The sequence below is a fragment of the Anas platyrhynchos genome, chromosome 21 (assembly GCF_047663525.1).
Source record: "Anas platyrhynchos isolate ZD024472 breed Pekin duck chromosome 21, IASCAAS_PekinDuck_T2T, whole genome shotgun sequence".
In the NCBI taxonomy this organism is placed as follows: Eukaryota; Metazoa; Chordata; class Aves; order Anseriformes; family Anatidae; genus Anas; species Anas platyrhynchos.
Window position 1 is genome coordinate 5,266,076 of NC_092607.1, and position 20,398 is coordinate 5,286,473.

General features: G+C 43.8%; 1 long non-coding RNA gene across 2 annotated transcripts; it reads left to right on the forward strand.

Annotated features, from left to right (window-relative positions):
• The first annotated feature begins 311 nt into the window (after nt 1–311).
• On the forward strand, nt 312–6,585 carry LOC110352642 (uncharacterized). Of its 2 annotated transcripts, none has more exons than XR_002401909.4 (2): nt 312–497; nt 3,396–6,585. It is a non-coding gene; the product is annotated as an uncharacterized lncRNA (long non-coding RNA). The 2 variants fall into 2 exon arrangements; XR_011804556.1 differs by lacking the exon at nt 3,396–6,585 and adding an exon at nt 1,421–1,488.
• The last annotated feature ends 13,813 nt before the right edge of the window (nt 6,586–20,398 follow it).

The window sequence follows — 20,398 nt, forward strand, 5'->3', positions numbered from 1 at the left end:
CTAACATTCACAATCATTTGATTGCCAACAATGACTGAACATGCTTTGTTTAGTTTCTATAAATCAAGCAGAATATATTAGCCAGGAAATAGACCTCCCCTTGCAACCCCAAAGAACGGGGTTGTTCTTTTTCTTTTCAGAATAATCTGAACCCTGCTCCCCAGCTGGTGTAAAGCACCAGACGGCTCTGTTAGCACACCTCAGGCACATCTGAGCTGTCACAAGTGAAAGGAGTTTAACAAGATTAGGAAAAACAGTCAGAAAGGTTTTAAGGACCCTCCATGCTGACAAATAGTCTCATTTAACACCACATAAATGGTCCTGTTGTGCTGGTTAATTCCTGTTGCATCTGTCAAGTAGTGCTTGCAGTAAATTAAATCTGTATGTTAATAGTATATGTGTGTGGCTGATGGACAAGCAAAAACTGTCTGCAAAAAGTGGATGTCTCCATGTGCACCTGGACCTGGTGAAAAAAGGCTGGTTGCCTTTGTTACCAGGTAACAATAAAATGCAGGTTAAATGCCAAGGCACTGATTCAACTTATACTAAAAGCATTTGATGCAAAGAAGACATTTAGATTCCCAATGTCTTGCTCTTTGTTTGTGTTTATTATTGTTTAAATCTATTATGGTTTATGTTCCAACTCAAAGCTTAAGCTTGCTGGTACTATATTTTTTTTTTTCAGTTCCATAACAATTTTGTTTACTTAAAAATATTCTATGTGAAGAATATTAGGACGATACACAGTCTAGATAAGTTCTTATTTAAACATAAAAATAAAATTCAAGTGGCCTGTTGGGGTGGATCTTCAAAATAGTCTTTGTGAATAATCTGCTTGTAGCACAGGTCTTGTCAGAACAAGAAGGTTTTGGTTTTAAAACTCTGTAAACTCTGTGGCAGGAAAAAAAAAAAAAAAAAAGCTGAGTTTTGATCAAGTAAAACTTTTTTCTTTATAATTTTGTGATGGGGGCTGATGGGCACCCTTTTCTCAGAGTCTTGTTTGTTTTGTTTGTTTGTTTTTTCCAAGTCAAGGTTATCTAGACACTTGAAATACTAAGTAATTTGCCTTTTTAGATCAGAGCTGTTTCTTGGAATTTTTGTTTATTCAATATTTTTTTTCTGTTCTTGTAAATGATGGCCTCTTGGCCTTAACACTTGATTACCAGTAATTTTTTAATCACAAGTTCATTAACTAAAGGGATGAAGACAGCTGGCACTGGCAATCTGAAGTGTTTGGGGCCTGATGTTAGCCTTACTTTTCAATATTAAATGCAAAATACTAGCATAAGCAATACTTCTTGCATTAAAAAAAAAAAAAAAAAAATCATAGAAAATGTCTTTTCCATCTTGAAAATGTGCACTTTGCTAGAAGTATGTCTGCTGCTCATCACAGTGAAAGATGTTGTTTTGCTTTGCCTAGTCTTGATTCTGCCACCTGGATATTACAGCAACATTTAAAATGTGAGATGCCAACATGAGTGAAACAGGCAAGTGGCATTTGAGAGTGCGGAGCCAAAATTTAACTGTGTTTTGACAGAGAGGGACTCTTTCCTACCTTAATTGATAGAGGGGGCTGAACACATGCAGAGAAATACCTGTATTTCCTATCCGTGTGCTACAAGCATCTTCAAGGGCAAAGAGAAGGTAGCAAGGAAGAATGTGGATTGCTGTAACCTGTTGTTACTTCGTGCCCCTACTTATTGCACAGATGAAGTCTGTCTGCATGGTAGTCCTTGAGTTCACTGTGTGAAGTTGTCTGAAGGCTTAATTAATCTTAGAATAAGAGAATAATTTAGGTTGGAAAAGACCCTGAAAATCACCAAGTCCAAGTATCAAGCTAACACTACCATGTCCACCACTAAACTATGTCCCTTAAGTGCCACATCCATGAGGTGTCCACAAAACTAAAAGGCACAAACTTGGAAGTCCCTTTCTCCAGAGGCAGGTATATGGAGTTACTCAGCAGTTCTCTCTGCACACAATCACAGAGGACAAGCCCAGAAAGAGCAATCAATCTACTTTATTTATTCATGTCATTGGCAACAATGACTTAAATATTGGCTTAGTGCAGGGCTGCCTGCATTTTTGTGTGTAAGAGCAGTGCAGGAATACCACATCTGTTAAACATGCGGTATTGCAGCTATCGTGCTCCTCAGCACTGTGGATCATCCAGCATGCTTCCCGAAGTTTGTCCTAGTGGTAAATATTGAGGTTTTGCATAGTCTCAGGAACTTCATTTTCAAATCTCTCTATGTACAGTGTATATATATGTAGGAGAAAATTTACATATTTCTACAAGAACTTTCAATCGATATTTGTATTTTATTTATCATGCCTTTTCATATTCCTCATATTCCTTTTTTTTTTTTTTTTTAGTTTAACCCACATATTTTGGATCTGAATCTTTTAATACCATAAAGGGGATTTGTGGTGAACTGGATAGGTTGTCGTACTCTTCCATATTTTCCAATGATGTGTAGGTTACAAAATAAAAACATTCAAGGTAGATTCTGACTTTTTTTTTTTTTCTGGGGTAGGGAGGATATCCACTTCCACTCCTTAGGATGTTTTACTGATTTGATAATTAAAGTTAGTCAAAGCAGGTAGGGGGGTGGAGAGATCTGATTTGTCATACCAAAATAAGATGCCAGTGATCTCAAGTATGACGTATTCTTCTGAGAAATATCCTCCTGTTTCTTTCAGAAACACTTTAAAAAGCTGACCTTGAAAACATCTTCTGGGTCCGAAAGACATCTTGTCTCCCTAAATCCTGTATTGCCCCAAGCACAGTTTTGGCACTTTCAGTCTGTTCACGTTCTCTAATGCAATGTGTTCTTACTGAAAGTGTCTTTCTTAAAGGTCCTACCATTCTTCCTCTCTTATTTGGTGTAACATGTCCCTAAAGAAAGAGCATGAAGATTTCTGTACTCGCTTTCTAGGCTGACCTTGTGAAATGGTGCAGTTTCACAAGGAGAAAAAAAAAAAAAAGCTGAACAACACAGTGCTCAGCGATGCTTCCTGAGAGAAATACTGAAAGATGGCCCAAAAGATTTTGGAAAAGGAGGAGAGAGAGGAAAAAAAATGCTAAACACATACACTGAGACCAGCCTAGAAATACTGCTCCAAAAATAACTGTTTGTATTATGCTTCTGCATAGCCCCAGCTCACAAAAGCTTGGCCCTGGGGCTGCGTTATGTAAAATAAGTGCAGGTCCCCAGCTGGTACCATTAGTGGCTGGTCTTGTGCTTGTTTCCAAATGACTTGTACATTATTAACTTGTGCTTTTGCCTGCCTCCAGACCCTGTGTGGTTTTTTTTGTTTGTTTTTTTTTGTTTGTTTGTTTTTTTTGTTTGTTTTGTTGTTGTTGTTTTGTTTGTTTTGTTTTTACCTTACAGGGGGGAAAAAAAAAAAGAAGAAGAAGAAGAAAAAATAAAAACAACAACAACAACCAGCTATAAGTGGGAATGGAAGTGAAGGGTACAGGAGGGAGAGCTGCCCAGGTCAGGCGGACAGTCATCGCAGGGATGGTGCCCGTGTGTTGCCTACTCTCTAACATGGGAGGTAAAGAGGATAAAACCCAGGTTGCCTCACTGTCAGTGCTGGCTGTGTGCTGGTCACCTCTGTTTTATGACTGGTCATGCCTACATCCCTTGACAGTAAATCCAAGTGGAGGAAGCTGCTCAGAAAGCCTATGGCACCTTGTTTAGAAAAATGAATCAGAATAACAGGAAAAAACAGCTTGGTGCTTCACTGGAAATGGGAGGGGATTCTCCATTTGCACACTCACATCAGAGCAAGCTTGGGATGGCTGAAGTGAGCAAATATCCTTGGCCTTACCAGCGCAGGGCTGTGAGAGCCCGTGCTGCATTGCAGTGATGTAAAGGGCAGCTGACAGGGGTCATACAGGGCTAGAGCATTGCCCAAATTCCCCCTTGGCCCCACTGCTGTTAATTCCCTCCCAGCTGCTTCTCTGCTTCCAGCAGCTGCATGTCTTGAAGTTTGACACACACAATGAGTGCTGCCAACTACCTGAACGTAATGAATGTGTTTGGCAGGGGGGTTGGGAGAGCAGCGTGGCCTCCTAGGAAACTGGGTTTTATCACACATCTGTCACCGCAGAGAGGAAGCACTCAGCACTGAAATCTCCATGCTTGTTTTTCTTCCCCTTCACCAGTTCTATCCTATAAGCAAATGATTCTTCCAAAAAGCTTATTAAAGGAAAATACAAAACACTGCGAAACAGGTTTTAGGTGAATATCAAGGGAGCTCTGTAAACTGGCTGTTTGGTAGAGGTGACTCTGCACTCACAAGACTTACACGGCCAGAAGAGCAACACTCAACTGTGGATTCGGGAGGCTGGGACTCCCATGCCTCTGTCCCAAGGACCCTGCTGCTGCTGTCCCACCCGCAGAGCTCTCTGGAACCTGCTCAGCTCCCTGCATCAGCCTCTAACAGCATCCCACAGGAGGGGAAAAAACACACAACCCATGGAGCCAAGCAGCGTCATGGAAGGATGAAACTTATGCAAACAGAGATCCACAAAAAAACAGAATTAATAAAATATATCCTGCCTATGCATTATGAAACACATCTGCCTGCAGAGTGAAATGCCAACTTTAATTTTTACTTTGGCTTGAGAGAACTGGCTGGGATGAAAATGACTGCATGCATTGATGAGCAGCCACCTGCAAATGTTTGCACACACCTTCTTTTTCCTCTTTGTTTGGATATCTGGGTCCAGCAGAGAATTCATGGAAGGGTCTGGAAGTACACCTCTGATTTTTGAATTCCTTGGAGATCTTAATTGAACAGTCTGTAATCCAGATGGAGGAAGAGAATAAATGCAGCAGCTGAGGCTGGTGGTCCATCTGCCTGGGGGCAGATTTAATGGGTAGGGTTACAGGAGTGATGCCTTCCCCTCTCTTTTCTCTCTCTCTTTCCCATTAATGATGCAGCATGTCTTGCTATTGCTATGTGATTGAGACAAGGCCATGAAGCTTCACAACCCGCCTCTGTAACCAAAGGAGCCATTTCCAGGCTCAAGCTTTGTGTCTCAGGTCCAGATATTCTGGCAAGCTGCCTGATGATCTGAAATGGGATACCTGCTCTGTGCAGAAAGGTTTCTCTTGGTCCACGCCAGTACCTTCCTTATGGAAAGAAACTGGATCCTTTCTAGCCCTACCACTCTGTGTGGTCTTCTTGATATGTATTTGCATCCCTGGTAGCTACATGTATTGCTGATGCCTAACCTTGAGCAATGTAATGTGACATAGATCAGATCCTCATCATGTAGAAACATGAAGCTTTTTCTAGGCTTAGATTTGCAGTTTTTTCTTTTCACTAAGTCTACAAAGCTCAGGAGAGAAAAAAGTCTATTGCTGGGGTTAGAAAGCTGCTCTGGATATATGACATATCAAATTTTTAAATCAGACCAGCCAAGTGCAGTGAAGTGTGTGTGGCACCCCCCAGCTGCAGTATTACAGCTCTTCAGTGAATCATTTGAGCCCCCCCATCCCAGATCTCCATTTATAATGAAAAAGAGGTTAAACTTTCAGGACAGCAAACAGCAAGAGGAAAATTGGGAAGCTTAGAAATGAATGGTCCCAGAGTCCCCTCTGGAAGCGGGTGTTGCTGTCGCTGGGGCTGTTTCTGTTGCAGTAAATGCCAGGCAGCTTTGTATGGGAGAGCACTCTGCTTGACAGAAAGCCAGGTTTTGTACTTTCAAAGTCAGTCTTCAAAACCGTATCAATGAGCAAGTAACAGAACTTTCCTGCTATAAATATTTGAACAATAGTTTGTTAATTTTTGTTACTCTCAATGTGAATTAATTGCTATTTTATCAACTTCAGCTTCTATTAGTTTAGGATTTACATCTTAAATGATGATATCAGCCTTCATCTTGAATAAAACATTTCGTAACCTAGACAAGTTCATTAAATTCTTGAAGGTGAACTGACAAATTAAAGGCAGCACGAAGACCCTGATGTGTTTTACAATTGCAAGAATACTCATTTGTAGTTTTACAGACCAACATCATGCATTTCAGATATTTCAACTTCAAATGCATTGTGATAAATACTGCTGCCTTTTGAAATGATACTGCTCCTTTTTATCTCCCATTAATAGATAGACTTCTGCACCTATCCTCTCCCTCTTCAGAAGCTAATGAGGTGTCAGTTTATATTATTAATCACACAAACAACTAAGGATGTAATGAAATAACCCTTTGCATGTTGCTCTTTTACCTAATTAAGCTCGACTGGCATGGGATTATCCTCGTGGTCCCAGCACTGACATTTGTAGTGGCACATTTACCACAGCCAACCGTGATTATCCAGTGCTCTGAGCTGCAAAGACAGAGAAGGGGAGAGACCCTGGGGTAAGGCACGTTTGTGCTGCTAAATCCATTCCAGTAAGGGATGTAAGTGATTTACCATGAGGAAGATGGAAACCCATGGAAAACCTGCTTGCCTGTCACTTCGGGAAGACTTGGACTGTGTCTGAAGTAGTGCTGTTAATGGCAGTGTACTTACCACAATGCAGGGGAGGCATAATGAGACCCAGAGAGCATGCATACTTATCTACCAGGAGACATATGATAGTTATTCTTAATTGCTAATATCTGGTGTGATTAATTACCCTATACACACAGGATACCGAGTGTAGAGCTGAGCCTCCTTTTTTTGTCTTTACATGTAGTTTAGAGCCTTGCTTCTTCTGCAGGCACTGACACCACAGGGCCACCAAAGTGATGTGACTGATACTGCCACTGATGCCTGCCCATGTGATATGAGAGCTCTGCACTACTGGTGTGTCTCCACACACAGCCCTGCTCTCAGCCTTCTGCTCCAAATCAGATGCTCGGATGCCAATGTCAGTGGTATCAATTAGCTCACTCCATCAGCAAGCCCATCGGCTGCTGGAATGAACGTTATCTGGAGGCTTAAGGACAAGGTCTCAAAGTGGGGGATTGTTTAGCTCCTTACAGAATCACAAAATACATGGAAACACAAAATAAGGTGGGTAGGAAGGGACTTCAGGAGGTCTGTAGTCCAAGCACATTCCAATGACCCATCAGGGCCAACTAGATCAGGTTGCTCAGGGTCTTGCCCAGATGAGCTTTGAATATCTCTAACGATGTAGGTTCCACAGTTTGTCAGGTCCCGTGTTTCACTGTTTGACCATCTGCATGGTGATTTTTTTCCCTTAACAGACTGCAGTTTTCCTTGTTTCAGCTTGTGCCTGAGTACATCTTAGAGGAGAGTCTGGCTCTGTCTCCTCTGCACCCCCTCATCAGGCAGTTGTGGGCAGCAGTGAGATCCCCCCTCACTTTCATTTCTCCAGGCTGAACAGACCCAGCTCTCTCTGCAAAGTAGTAGACAAATGACTCAGTGAAAATTAAATAAATAAAACAGGAAATACAATGTGGTAATCTTGTAATTTCTTAGGCCTTAAACCAGCTCAGACTGAACACAGCTCCTAAAAGAGCCATCCCCTGGGCAATCCAAGCCAGCAGAAAGCACTGGGAGAGGTAGGGTAAGGAATGAAGGTTTGGGGGTTACCGAGCATTGCATGTAAAAAACAGGAACTTCTGGCATTGGGAAAAAATATTTCAGAACTGTTTTTTGGCTTTGTCAGATTTGGGATCCCTGAGCACAAGAGCTGACCTGCAGGACTTTGTTAGACATTTGCTTTTACTGTAAATCTGTCGTAGGTGGAGGACGGAGTCCTGGGAGAGCTCCTGGCTCTGCTCCTGTGCAGGACTTTGTCCCGGGGATTGGGAAAGAGAGGGTGGGTAAAGGCAGAAGTTTGTGGTCTGAATTTAGATGACTGAAAAAATAAACACGTATAAGAAAATAGCACAGGTCTTAACAAAGAGACAGGACTCTCAGAACTGTTATTGGTGGAGGTTTGTTTAATTCCAAAGGGATAATGACACAGGAATGGCTCTCTAGTCTCTCCTTACATACGCCTGCTGGAGGTTATGCAGGTTTTCAGGTGATTGATCATCTGCAGATCTGGGGGCAATTGGATAATCCAGATGACTAACAATGAGATCTAGGGTCAGATTTATTTCACTTGCGGTAGTTAAAACCACACCTAATCCAAGTTAGTGACAAGCACAAGATTTTCTTGTTAGGGGATGCTTAGCAACCTCATATGAAGTGGTCTTGGCTGACTAAAAAAGAGGACTGATATAAGGGAACATCAGGGAAAGCCTTTATTGCAACTGTTAGTGTAACTGGCTCAATGGCAGTACAGAGAAATCTCTCTCAAGGGCATAGTCAAATCAAGCACTGTATTTGTTTCTACTCCTTGATTTTGCTTTCAAAAAGGACAGCCTGGGTGATATCATCTATTCCAAGGTTAACCATATGTATTCATTACATCGTTTTCTTACAATGTGTGAGGTTGGGCATGCTTCTCCAGTCCTGTTTCTGTGTTCCTCTGGTCTGACTTTTTTAAAAGAAACACAGAGTATTTCTTTGCCTGGGATTTCCTGGAAAAATCTTGAGTCTTGTCCTCCACATAGCGTGCTGATGCAGAAATCAGAGGCAACTATAAGCCATCCCCATTTAAAAAGAGATCACCTGAACACTAAGCTAGCCTGGTGTTTTTTCCAGGGTTTCCAGGTTTTGATGCCCTGAGACAGAAGCCCTGAATCCCTCATGAGGAGTGCAGGAGCGTGTGGTCCCCAGCGTGTGGTGAGGGAGCAGGCAAGGTGGAGGAAGGTGCCAACATCTGGAGGAGAGAGAGGAGGTGGGCAGCACATGGAAGCGGGTGCAGGAGGCGCGTCCTTGCTTTTAAGCTGTGCCTGCTGGCTTCTCCAACCAAGCAAAGAGCCCCCACCACCTCGGCTTGCTGCCACTGCTGAGCCATCCCTTGTGAAACCTGTCATCAGGACTGCTAAACTCTGCTTAATGCACGGGGCAGGTTTGGGCTCAGGGGGGAGCTGCAGTGATCCTCCATGCAGGCTCAGAGGTTGATACTTTAATTACATTAATTAGGTGGGCACGCTTTGCGTTGCAGTTGTGTTTTCATGGCTATTTAAAGCCTGTTTAAATGTTTGCAGAGTTTCTATGGCTGTTAATTAACAATGGGTGCAAATATGAGAAGGTAAGAACACACAGCATTTGTGTGCATGCACACGCGTTGCTCCCCCCATACCCGTCGCTGTCCTGCAGGACCCAAAGGTGTCCCTGCTGGCAGAGGTGACCCCAGCACCTGCCCGAAGGAGTTTTATCCCATGGGTTTCTGGCAATGGGGAGTCTTGCTTTTAGGGAACATGATGCTGTAGTCACTGAGGCATCTGGTAAAAACTGATCTAAGGATTCCCAAGATTCCCAAACCATGCTGGGAATCAAGGCACAGTGGGGTTAGCGTGCACATGGGGTTCACGGCAAGTGGAGGGGATGTTTAAGCAGGAGGAGCAATTTCATCAGAGAAGGCAATGGCCAAAAGCCATTTCTGACACAGGATCTAAGCTAATCCAAATTCAGAGCGGTTCACACTGAGATCTGGTCCCATCTCAGAGTCAGTTTTAGCTGTCCTTTACACAGAGACTTGGGTGAGACCATTCGTGTCTCCCTGACATAGTCTGGAGATCCTGATCACTCTGAGGTCTTGCAAGAAAGAAAATACACCTGTGGAAATAAAATATAACTGAGATATCTTGGGGTGTTTCATTAAGACAGCAAGTGCTGCTCTATTTTACTGAGGAAGCAACAGGTCCTCTCCAAGCCAAGTGAATCCACCTTTGAAGTTTTCATAGGAAATCTAACACAAAGTATTTTCTGATTATAGCAGTTAAGTTTAGGGCTCACCACCTAATTAGACCAGTGACCAATTTAGTCCTTCAGTTCCACTGGACCCACAAATTATGTGTTGTCATAAAGAGAGCAGCACTTCTGCTTCCTCCCATCACTTCTGCGTGAGGTGGCGTTGACTTCAGGTTTAGGTGGTCTGTCTGATGGCTGCAGAATTTGTGTTTCTTTAAATAATAACAGGCTACTGAACTGGGGAATGGCAGCTGTAGCTCTTTGCCAACATGTGAAGTTGCAAACAGGACAGAGAAATCCATGCAAAGGTTTTCCACGGCTGAGCATTTCCAGGTTGTTTTCATCTGTGACCTGGTGGTGCAGAGCATGTCTGCCAGCAGGGAGCTGGGCTGCATGAAGACCTTTTCTGTGCTCTTTACTCTCTGGGAATATTGTCCAGTTAGCATCTTCAAGCAAAAGGCACTTTGTAGTTGTCTGTGAATTCCCAGATGTGACTAAAGCTAGACAGATACAGGTGTTTTCTTCTTCCATTTTGGTGGCCAAACTGAGACATTGGAGAAAAAAGTGTTTGGGTCAAAGAAAACAAGAAAATGGTCTGTTGTCATTAAATGGCAAATACCTGCTTCTGAATGCTTCTGGAAAGCACTTATTGTCACCCCCACAGTGTTCTGTGTTCTCTAAAAGATATTTTTTTTAATTATTATTTTGGAGTCTTCCTTTTTTTAATTTAAAAATATCAACTCAAAACAAAATGGAAGAAGTTTCTGTTAGATAACACTGACAGGAAAAGTTTTAGTTTAAAACATTTTGCCAATACAATGCAAATCCAAATGGCACTGATCCTTGAGAAAACCTGACTTTCAGTGAATTGCCTCTTAACTGGGCAAAAAACCCATGGCTCACTCCTGGCTGTAGCAGCACAGCAGGGTGGGCTGGTGAGCTGGTCTGCTCTGATGTGGCTCTTTGGCTGAGGATCTGAGTCCTTCCCTGCACACTGAGCTAGGCGTATGCAAGCACAGACGGGGAATTTGTGCTTCCATGTGCTCTGGTATTGCCTGCTTGCAGCTGCTCAGGGCTGTTAGCAGAGAAAAACACAGAAGCAGATGCACAAACTCGTCTCCTCTTTCTCTTCCAACCCTATCTCCCTCTCTCTTTACCCAGCACCATAGATTCACACTCTCTTTTGTGCTGGCAGCAGCAGCAAATGATGAAACTTGAACGTGTTGCTGCTACCTTCAGGGATGTCCCCAGCCCATCTTCTTGCCACCCTTGACATGGTTCTGTGCAAGCTTATGTGACAAACTGCTGGGGTCTGCACTTGAGAAACCACTCCTCTCCTGTACTGCTGAACCAGATTCAGAAGAAATCTGAATGTCACCTACTGCAGATCCTTTAGCCTCCATTAAAACTTCCTTAGAACAACTTTATGCATGCAGAAGACTGCTTTCAGTAGTCTGACTTCTCCCGCCAGAAGCAGGAAAAGAGCTGTGAAACGGTGTGCCTGGAGTGCCTTGCCCTGAGGCAAATATTCTCTCTTGGGCAGCCTGTTCAGATGGCTCAGTCTTGGGTGTTGGTGGCAGTAGGCAAAAAAAGATGGTGCCTAAATGGGAGTCAACAGGATTTTCCTCCTAGGGGGATGTACAGCTTGAGGCATGTAATGCACTGGCTTGCTGGTACTCTAGGTTTCTTGCCTCTGCCCTGCTATGGGGCTGAGGAGGAGCAGGGGGCACACAAGGTCCCGGCCCCCCTGCCCTTCTGCTGCAGGTACACCAGGACCCAAACAGTCTGCTTATAAGCTAACAAAGTTTTTATCTTCCTTTTCTCATCTTCTTTTGACTTTCAGTTTAAATTACTTCATCTGAGATGTCACTAGAAATTGATTTGTTATGCTAAATACTTGCCAAATAAATAATGAGCTCCCAAATTAGCCTATATGCAATAAGACAAGGAATGAATTATTTCTAGTGATTCCTTTTATCAGGCAAGGATTAAATTATTTCAGTGCTCTGGTTCCCAGGGCTGGGCTGTCTCCGAAAAATGTGCTAGTGACACTTAAAAACACCAAACCCCTCTCTGTGCTCTTTTATGATATTAAATGTCACCACTTCCCTCATTTTATCACATTATTACAGCCTCTTCTTGCCTGGAAGGAATCAAATTAATGAAAACTGAAAGAATCCAAGGTGTCTGCCCGTACATCTCTCATAAAATCATCCTGCACATTACAGAAGTTCTGAGGTGATGCCATGAGGCAAAAGACCAAACCAATTTAAATAAGGCTGATTACAGCCTTTCCAAAAAAAAAAAAAAAAAAAAAAAAAAAAAAAAAAGGCTGAACAACATTTTTGCCTGTTTTACGGTACTGATAAAAAACCCAGAAAACTTACTTAGCAGAAATGCTATATTTTATTCGCTCTACTAAGGTAGAATAAACCTGTTGCTGAAACATCTATTTTTCAGCTAAATGCTCTACTCATTTTATGGACAGCTTCTGGAGGCTGGTTTGGGGTAGCTGTTCTTAGGTGGGTAACATATCCCTACCATGGCACTGCAAGCACAGAGCAGAGGACGTTGTTAATGGAGTATGAAACTGCTCCTGGGCCAGCGGTGTCTGAAATCCCCCCGTATCTCCTGCCAGCTGGTCAGTGGGCATTGCTGAAATGAGCTGGGGACATCAAAAGCAGCATCACACCTGGCACTGTTGGCAGAAGAGCCAACGAGTGAATGAGCCATGGAGGCTGGGCAGCCCTGTGGTCCTTAAATGTGGTGGGTGGAAGTGCAGCAGCTGTAAAGTCAGCGGTTGTAAAGTCACCTCATCCCTCCTGTAGCCTAAATCTGCTGGGGCTTGAAGTATTTGTCCTTGAGGGCTGCAGGAAGAACTACTGTTTTTGTTTTTTTTTTCTCTCATATGAGAAAGCAATGTTTCATCTTCTGAAACAGGTAAGATGAGGACACCTTTGTCAAAAGTTACTGACACTCAACATGGCACCTTTAGGGATATGAATTCAGACCTTCAGAGCTTCCTCCTTTTATGAATCCTTTATGATTCTGTGATTCTCCTGGTGTCCCTCATTGCTGGACCACAGCTCCTGTCTCTGCACCAACACCAGGGCCTGTCTCTCTTCTGCAAGCAGATGATTTCTCCACAGCCAGCAGCACTCTGTTCCTTAGCACAGCCCTCAAGAGACAGCCCCAGCAGCTAATGGTCACCGCGGGGGCCTGAGCTTTGGGATGCTTTGGGGGATGAGGCAGAAGACTCAGTTAGGATTGTTGCATTAAATTCCCAGCTTCTCTTCATTGACTACAAAAAAAAAATATAAAATAAAATGGTGGGACTCTCTTACTCATGTGAAGCTACCTCTTTGCATGTATCCAACAGAGAAAAGAGAAAGAAAAAGAAAAAAAAAAAAAAAAGGGAAAAAAAAAGTGGAAAGCTTAGAAGAAAGCCTTATTCTAAAGCAAGGAGAGAAATCATCGTCATGGGCCAAGTATGACTGACTGCTTTTGATGCAGATTAGCTGTAAGTTGAGATATTATTAGGATTGCATTAAGCAGCTAATATCACTTTTCAATAAAGTGGGATGTGTCCACTTATGCTTGAAGATGCTTATTATTATTTATTGATATATAAAGCAGTTATGTGAATTTTATTTAAAAGAATGCCAGACACCATTATTGTAATTTGTTAATGCAACAAAAGAGCTTCCTATTATACTAATGTCACCTTGCTGAAGTTAAAGTTCTCATGATTTTTCCTGTAATGTGTTGCTACAGAGGGTAATTCAGCCAGCTGTTTGGTTCAATATTGTCTTCATGGCACTCACGGAGATTAGTTGACTTTTGTGGGACTTGGTTTATGAATTGCATTTCAAGACAGTTAAACAACATATTGCTGAACAGAGAGTAACTAAATGATTTTTTTTTCTTTTTTTTTTTTTTTTTTTAAGGTGAGTAATTGCACGATTTTTTTAAGGTGTTTGTGTTCTTTTGCAGTCTAACTGGCCTTCAGCTCTTAGGATGAACCCTTTATGCTTACAGCACAGCCAGAAGCTGCTGTGGAGCTGAGCACATGCTTGCTCACTAGGAGCTACAGAGGGTCCCGCCACTGGGAGAAACATTTCCCTGGTGCTCCACAAAACAGGATGTCTGGGAAGTTAACACATTTGAGCAGTTTTGAACAAGCGTCTTCCAGAGCACTGCAGCCTTCTAGAGAGTGCTCTGCCAGCTGGAGATCTCTGGCTGGGATTTGATGAAGCATTGCAAGGAAATGTCTGCAGCAACAAGTTTAAATTTCTTAGCCTGCAGTCCTCATACATAGCCAGAAATATCTTTCATAAAAGATCGGGCAGTTTGTCGAATAGCATTTTATGTTTCCCAGTTCATTCCTCTTGCTTGGTTTATAAACCCCTTGGTCTATAAACCAAAGAGTAGGTGCTTTCCACCCTGAATGTAGCATCCTTGTAAAATAATTGCCACTTAAAGCTTTTAGTGGCATTGACAGTCAAGCTGCTGTGGGCACACCTCTTGTTTTATATGATTGCCCTTTGAAATGAGCCCCACTGCTAATTCTGCAGAGCCACAAGCTATCAGTATTTGGACTTCAGGGGACACCTTGTTCTCCACTGCTGGCTGTGTGGATCACCACCAAGCAGGATTGCAAGTTGCTGTCAGCACCACGCTGGGTGCAGAATTGGTCCTGTAGGCAGCTTTGGGAGGAAGCACAGCGGATGCCAGTGCTGCACATGGAGCTGCTTTACACCCTGCAGAGGGAAGGGTGTGTGTGGTAACTGCTGGTGGCCCTGTGGAACCAGAGCTGTGGCACTTTAGAGCTAGAGAATACATCCTACGCCTCCAAGGTACCACACACAGGTTCCTAGTACCGTGCCTGTTCCCCTGGCTAAGGTGCTGCATGGCTGCATGGTGCCACCAGCCAGCGGGTACAGCAGTGAGCGGCTGTGGCTGTGCCATTTCCTCACCTGGTCTGGGAAACTGTGCTCCCTGGCCTTGCTGCTCCCATAACCTGCCAGCTGTTGTCCAGCCAGCCCGCGTTTCCAGAAGTGATGAGTCTGAATGCTAAAAAGCCTGAAAATGGCTATAGCCAGTTGGCAAATTCATGCCATAATGCATTTTCCATGCTCTTTAACTGCTTTCTGCCTTTTTTTTTTTTTTAATATAATCCCAATTTCTTTCTTTTCTCTGAGAGTAAAAGCACATGGTTTACATCTTTCTTTCTGATTTTTTTTTCTTTGTTTGGTTTTGGGGTAGTAAGGGGAGTGGTTTTTTTGTTTGTTTGTTTGTTGTTTTTGTTTTTGTTTGTTTGTTTTTGTTTGTTTGTTTTTGTTATTAAAGAAGAGCTCCCATCAAGCTGGATTTCAGTAGTGCTGGTCAGGGTTAGAAGCCAGGTGACTGCCTCCAACCATCTCACATCCATACTGGCAGACTGGCTCAGCCCTACCTGCTCAGGTCTGCCTGGCTGCCTGGCCCTGCCCTGCTGCCGCTTCTAAGGTGGTGTGGTGGGCAGAGCCCCCACAGAAAGGGTGCCAGTTGTTGTGTCACATTATTCAGCTTCCCATTGCTAAATGGGTGCCCACACCAGGTGCGGATGGATTCAAGGATGGGGCAAAAGGAGTGGGAATGGAGGTGAGAGGCAACCTCTGCTGCTGCACAGTGATGCTCCAGAGCTGTGTCTTCATCAGCTGCCCCATTCCCTCATGTGAAGTTGATGGCACTGCCCTCTCTCCATTGCAAGGATAATTCTAGTAATGCTGGTGAATTGCTTTGTTACCATGGTGATGGTAACTGGGAGAAGTTATCCATGAGCAAACACATCTCTCCTTTGCCAGTGGGATTTTCTGAGAAACAAGTGGCCAGAGCAATGGGCCGGGGCCAGACTGGATGGCTGGAGTAAACCACCACGCTCTCCTTCACCAGGGGACGCATTGGGCTGGCTCTGAAAGCTCCAGGCAAGTGCTGACAGTCAGAGATGGAGCAGACAGGGGCGGCTGCTGCCCTGCCAAAGCACAAACCCTGGAGACCCGCTGGGATGCTGAGGTCCTTGCCTAGTCTCAGATCTGGTCCTTCAGCAGAGGCAGCAATGAGTCGTTCTCTAGCACTTTGCACTTTGCTTTTGAATATCCTAGACTGCTTCTGAAGATAGTACCTAATAACGTGAATTATAATAATGAAATTAATTTCTTTCTACTGCTGTTTTGAATTGAGACAGGACTGAAACAGAAATAAGGAAGAGAGGAATAAATGCAGTGAGGAGAAAATCAGAGGTTTCCCACTGTGTTCAGTCTATACAGGGCCATCTCAAATATAGTAAGCAATAAGTAAGTTTCCCAAACTGTATATATTAAATCCACCCCTGCCACATGCAGCTCTACTGGGCAGGAGGCGACCTGCTGAGTGCCTCTTGCTGGGCTTCCGAGAGGGTTTATTAGCGACCTCACATAGGGGCATGCTGCTGAAGAGGCTGCACAAGGATATGTGGGAGTTAATTTTTTGCAAAATTGTTTTTAAAACCACCACTGTGAGCTGTTCCTGTGGACACACTCATAGTACATTGGATACTACACAGCATCTCATGATATGACCAAACTCCTCCCTGTTGTGGGTACGGAGAAGCATATGATGTCAAGATGCTTTTGAACTCTGTCTTTTTCTTCCTCTCCTCCTCTGAAGTTACAAGGAATGATGCAGCTAAAAATAACTGACTCTGCTGCTTATGATATAGAACGAAAGTGTGGAACTGTTTTATGGGCTTCTGGCACCAATAGTTACGGAATGAGACGCAAACGTTTCTGCCATAAGCTGCTGCTTCTAACCATGGTTGCCTTTCTCCTGAAACAGAAATTTTGGGGTGATGTTTCTGACTCGGTTGAGTCAGAAACAGTGGGAAAAATAAAGATTATGGATAAGAACATAAGAACTACAGGCAGAGATAAATGCAGGAGAAGGGCACAAGATCTTCTTTCAGGGGAACAGAGCACTCTCTGTTCTCCATCCCTATCTTTGCAATAGTTCTTGTGATTTTACTTTCCCAGATTTTCAACAGAGAGCCAGCAAACACTGAAATGCCTTTGAAGCAAACTTGTGCTCCCGAAATATCAAATTCATTCAAATTAGTGATGTTACAAAGTATTTTCATAAAGTAAGAACAAAACCTGAATTTTCACCAGAAGCTCAAATGCTGAACTTTTCCTGTTTTTGTTTTCCTGTTTTACTTTCTCCTCCAATGTTTTTGATCATTTTTTGGCTGTTTTTGAGGTTCTGGGTTCAAGCTGGTGTGGTATGTTGAAATATCCTGAAGAAGTAAATGGTGGAGAAAACAAATAGCAAGTTAGAAATAGAACAAGGCAGGCATATGAGAAATGCAAGGAGGAACATTTTGAATAACGATGCATCTATATTTGTGCACGGTGCACATTTATATTCTTGCTGAGTTTTTATGAAAATGATAAGTTTGCTGCAAATTATGGATAATCGTGAAAATGTACCTGCTGTCACAAAGGAAACATTCTGCTTTGAAAGGGAACACATTTTCCTTTGAGAGTTTTGTTATTGTAGGCTGAAAATACGTAAGAAAGTTGTATCAATTGATAATGTCCATGGGTATTAGACAAAGGGCAAGACTATGAGTGCTGCAAAACACATTGGTTAAGCATGCAGCCCAGGAGAGAAATTTCAACACGCAACCTTTTAATAATACATCACTTAAATTTGGTTTCTGACTAATTAGCATTGTCAGAAAGGTATAATGGGGAGATAAATGGAGGGGGGTTCAGGATTAGGTGTTTGTCCTGGTTTTGGCTGAGATAGAGCTAATTTTCCTTGTAGAGACTGATGTGATGCTGTGGTTTGGGCTGCTGCTGAAAGCAGTGGTGACAACACACCAGTATTAGCTGTTGCAGAGCAGTGATCACACAGCCCAGGGCTTCCTGGCTCCTCATGCTGCCCTGGGGGTGCACAAGTGGCTGGGGGGGCACAGCCAGGACGGCTGGCCCAAATGGCAGAGGGAACAATAAAACTGGGGTAAAGGAGGACGGGAGGGACATTGGGAGTGGTGACATTGTCTCCCCAAGGAACAGTTCTGCTTGATAAGCCCCAGCTCTCCTGGCTGTGGCTGAGCACCTGCATGGTGGGGGTAACAGTGGATGGGATTGCTTTGCTGTGCTGGCATGCAGCTTTTGCTTTACCAACAAACTGCCTTTATCTCAACCCTATCTCACACTTTTCCCATCCCACTGGGGGTGGGTGAGCAGCTGGGTGGTGCTGAGCCACCTGCCAGGTTGAACCACAACAGTCTTTTGGGCAGAACAGGTTTAAAATATCAAGCTAAATTTTAATGGTCAACATCCACAGCTCAAGCAAGGTACCCAAAAGCTGCTCCACATGCAGCTGATAAGCTGAGCTCTTTGGAAAAGTCGGCCCAATGGCTGACTGGAAGATGATTGAGTGCTTTCTAAGGGATTAATAGGCTGGTTACCTGCAGGCCACTGTGCAGCCATCATGAGAGAGGCTTTCCAAAAGCAGAAGACCAGTTTCAGAGTCCCCAGCTGGTCACTACATTTTTCCCAGGCTTCTCAGACATTTCCTGTATTTCTCACCCCTCTCCTTATTTCTTGGGACAAGGCACATGGGGCTGCTCCAGTTCTGGGTGGAGAGGATTCTGAGACCTTGGAAAAACTCCTGAGAGGCTGTGGTAAAAAATAAGTAGCCTTGCTGTTGGATTACATCATGCCTGACGTGCTGAAAAATGTTTTTTTTTTTTTATAGCCTATCTGGCCTAGAAACCTATTTTTATTTTTTTTATTTATTTATTTAAAAAGGAAAGCTGTGATTCTCGTGTACCTTTATGGTGGGAGATATAGTGAAAGCTGGGTCAGATTGACCAGAGTTTCTATCACTGACTACAGAGAACCAGGATTTCACCTAAACATAACCTACAGAAGATCTGCAGCACTGTCTGTAGGTGATGACGTCTGAGGACTGGGGAGGACTTTGAGAGGGCACTATTTCAGCAAATGTTTCATTCACCATGGCAGAGCAAGTACCTTCAGCAGCTGGAGAAGGAGAGCTGTTTTGCCAGGAGGCACCACAAGAGATCAGGACATGTCTCACCTGAAGAGACTCTCCTTGATTAGAAATGTTTTCTTATCAAGAAATGCAAATTTGGTGACACTGAAATAGTCTGTGATTTCATCTCTGACTTTATAAGACGTGCATTAGTAGGGAAGCTGGGAGCAGGGAGAGAGAGAATAAAAATACTTCCAAGATGAAAATGTCATTTCCAAGTTTGCAAAGATTTGAGATTTTCTACCTTTGAAAATAATTTTCATTTTTAAAGTTTCTTTCCCATTTCATCAGCATCAATACTCTGCATCCTCAAAGATCAAACCAAGATGCTTCTATCCAGATTAAATGAAACACATCATTAAAAATCAGGCTAGATATCTCTCTTTTACAAACTTCTCCCTAGACCAGTCTGGATTTTGGTTCCTCAGATCTGCCAGTGATGTAAAAAGGCATCTCAAGCCCTGTGTCTGTGCCCATTGCAGCCCGCTGCCTGCCCTGAGCCCCAGCTGCAGCAGGGTGAGACTGTGGCTGAAATAACACCCAAAGGGGCTGTTTTGGGCAATTGGATGAAGAAAGGCTGAGAGAGCTGGGGCGGTTCAGCATGAAGAGAGGGCTCTGGGGTGACCTCATTGCAGCTTTTCAATACTTAAAGAGGGCTCCTAAAAAAGATGAAGAGCAACTCTTTGCTCGGGCAGACAATGACAGGACAAGGGGGAATGGTTTTAAACTGCAAGGGGAAACTTAGATTAGAGGTTAGTAGGACATTCTTCATTCAGAGTGTGGTGGTGAGGCACTGGAAAAGGTTGCCCAGAGAAGATATGGACATCCCATCCCTGGGGGTGTTCAAGACCAGGTTGGATGAGGCCCTGGGCAACCTGATGCAGTGGGTGGTGTCCCTGCCCATGGCAGGGGGCTGGAGCTGGGTGGGCTTTGGTGTCCCTTCCAACCCGAGCCGTTCTGTGATTCTAAGATTCTGTGATCCTAAGAGAGAGCTGATGTTTGCTGAGCATCCACAAACAGCTCTGTGGGGCTACCCTGCCCTTACCAACAGCTGCTCACAGGCTGCCCGGAAAACCCGTGTCCCCCCATGACACCCAGCAGTGCCATGACAGCCTGTGGTCAGCTTGTCCCCCACTGCCCCTGCAGCTGAAGCAGGAGGAACGTGCTGAGGTGACCAAGGCAAACGCAGGGTGCTTAAGTCTATCTTCACTGTGGGTCTGCTCCCTACCATTGCTCCTGGTTTTCTTTCTGGGTGTGCTTGGGCAGCCTTTACCCAACCTGCAGGGCGCTGGTGTGAGGAACGATGTGAGCAGTCAGCAAATGAAGCTTTTGAGGCTTTGCTGAGGTACAGTGTAGGCAATGAGAAGTAGAAAAGTTTTGATCCAAAACTCTACTGCTGCTCAGTTGGAGTGGGCGGCAAGAGAGGACAATGTCTTCATCCACTTTTTTTTTCACGTACCCAGCCAAGCTCTCCTGACTTCCTCTCTTCCATGTCTCTGCCTTTGCTCTCTGCTCACCACCCATATTCATCTCTCTCCTTC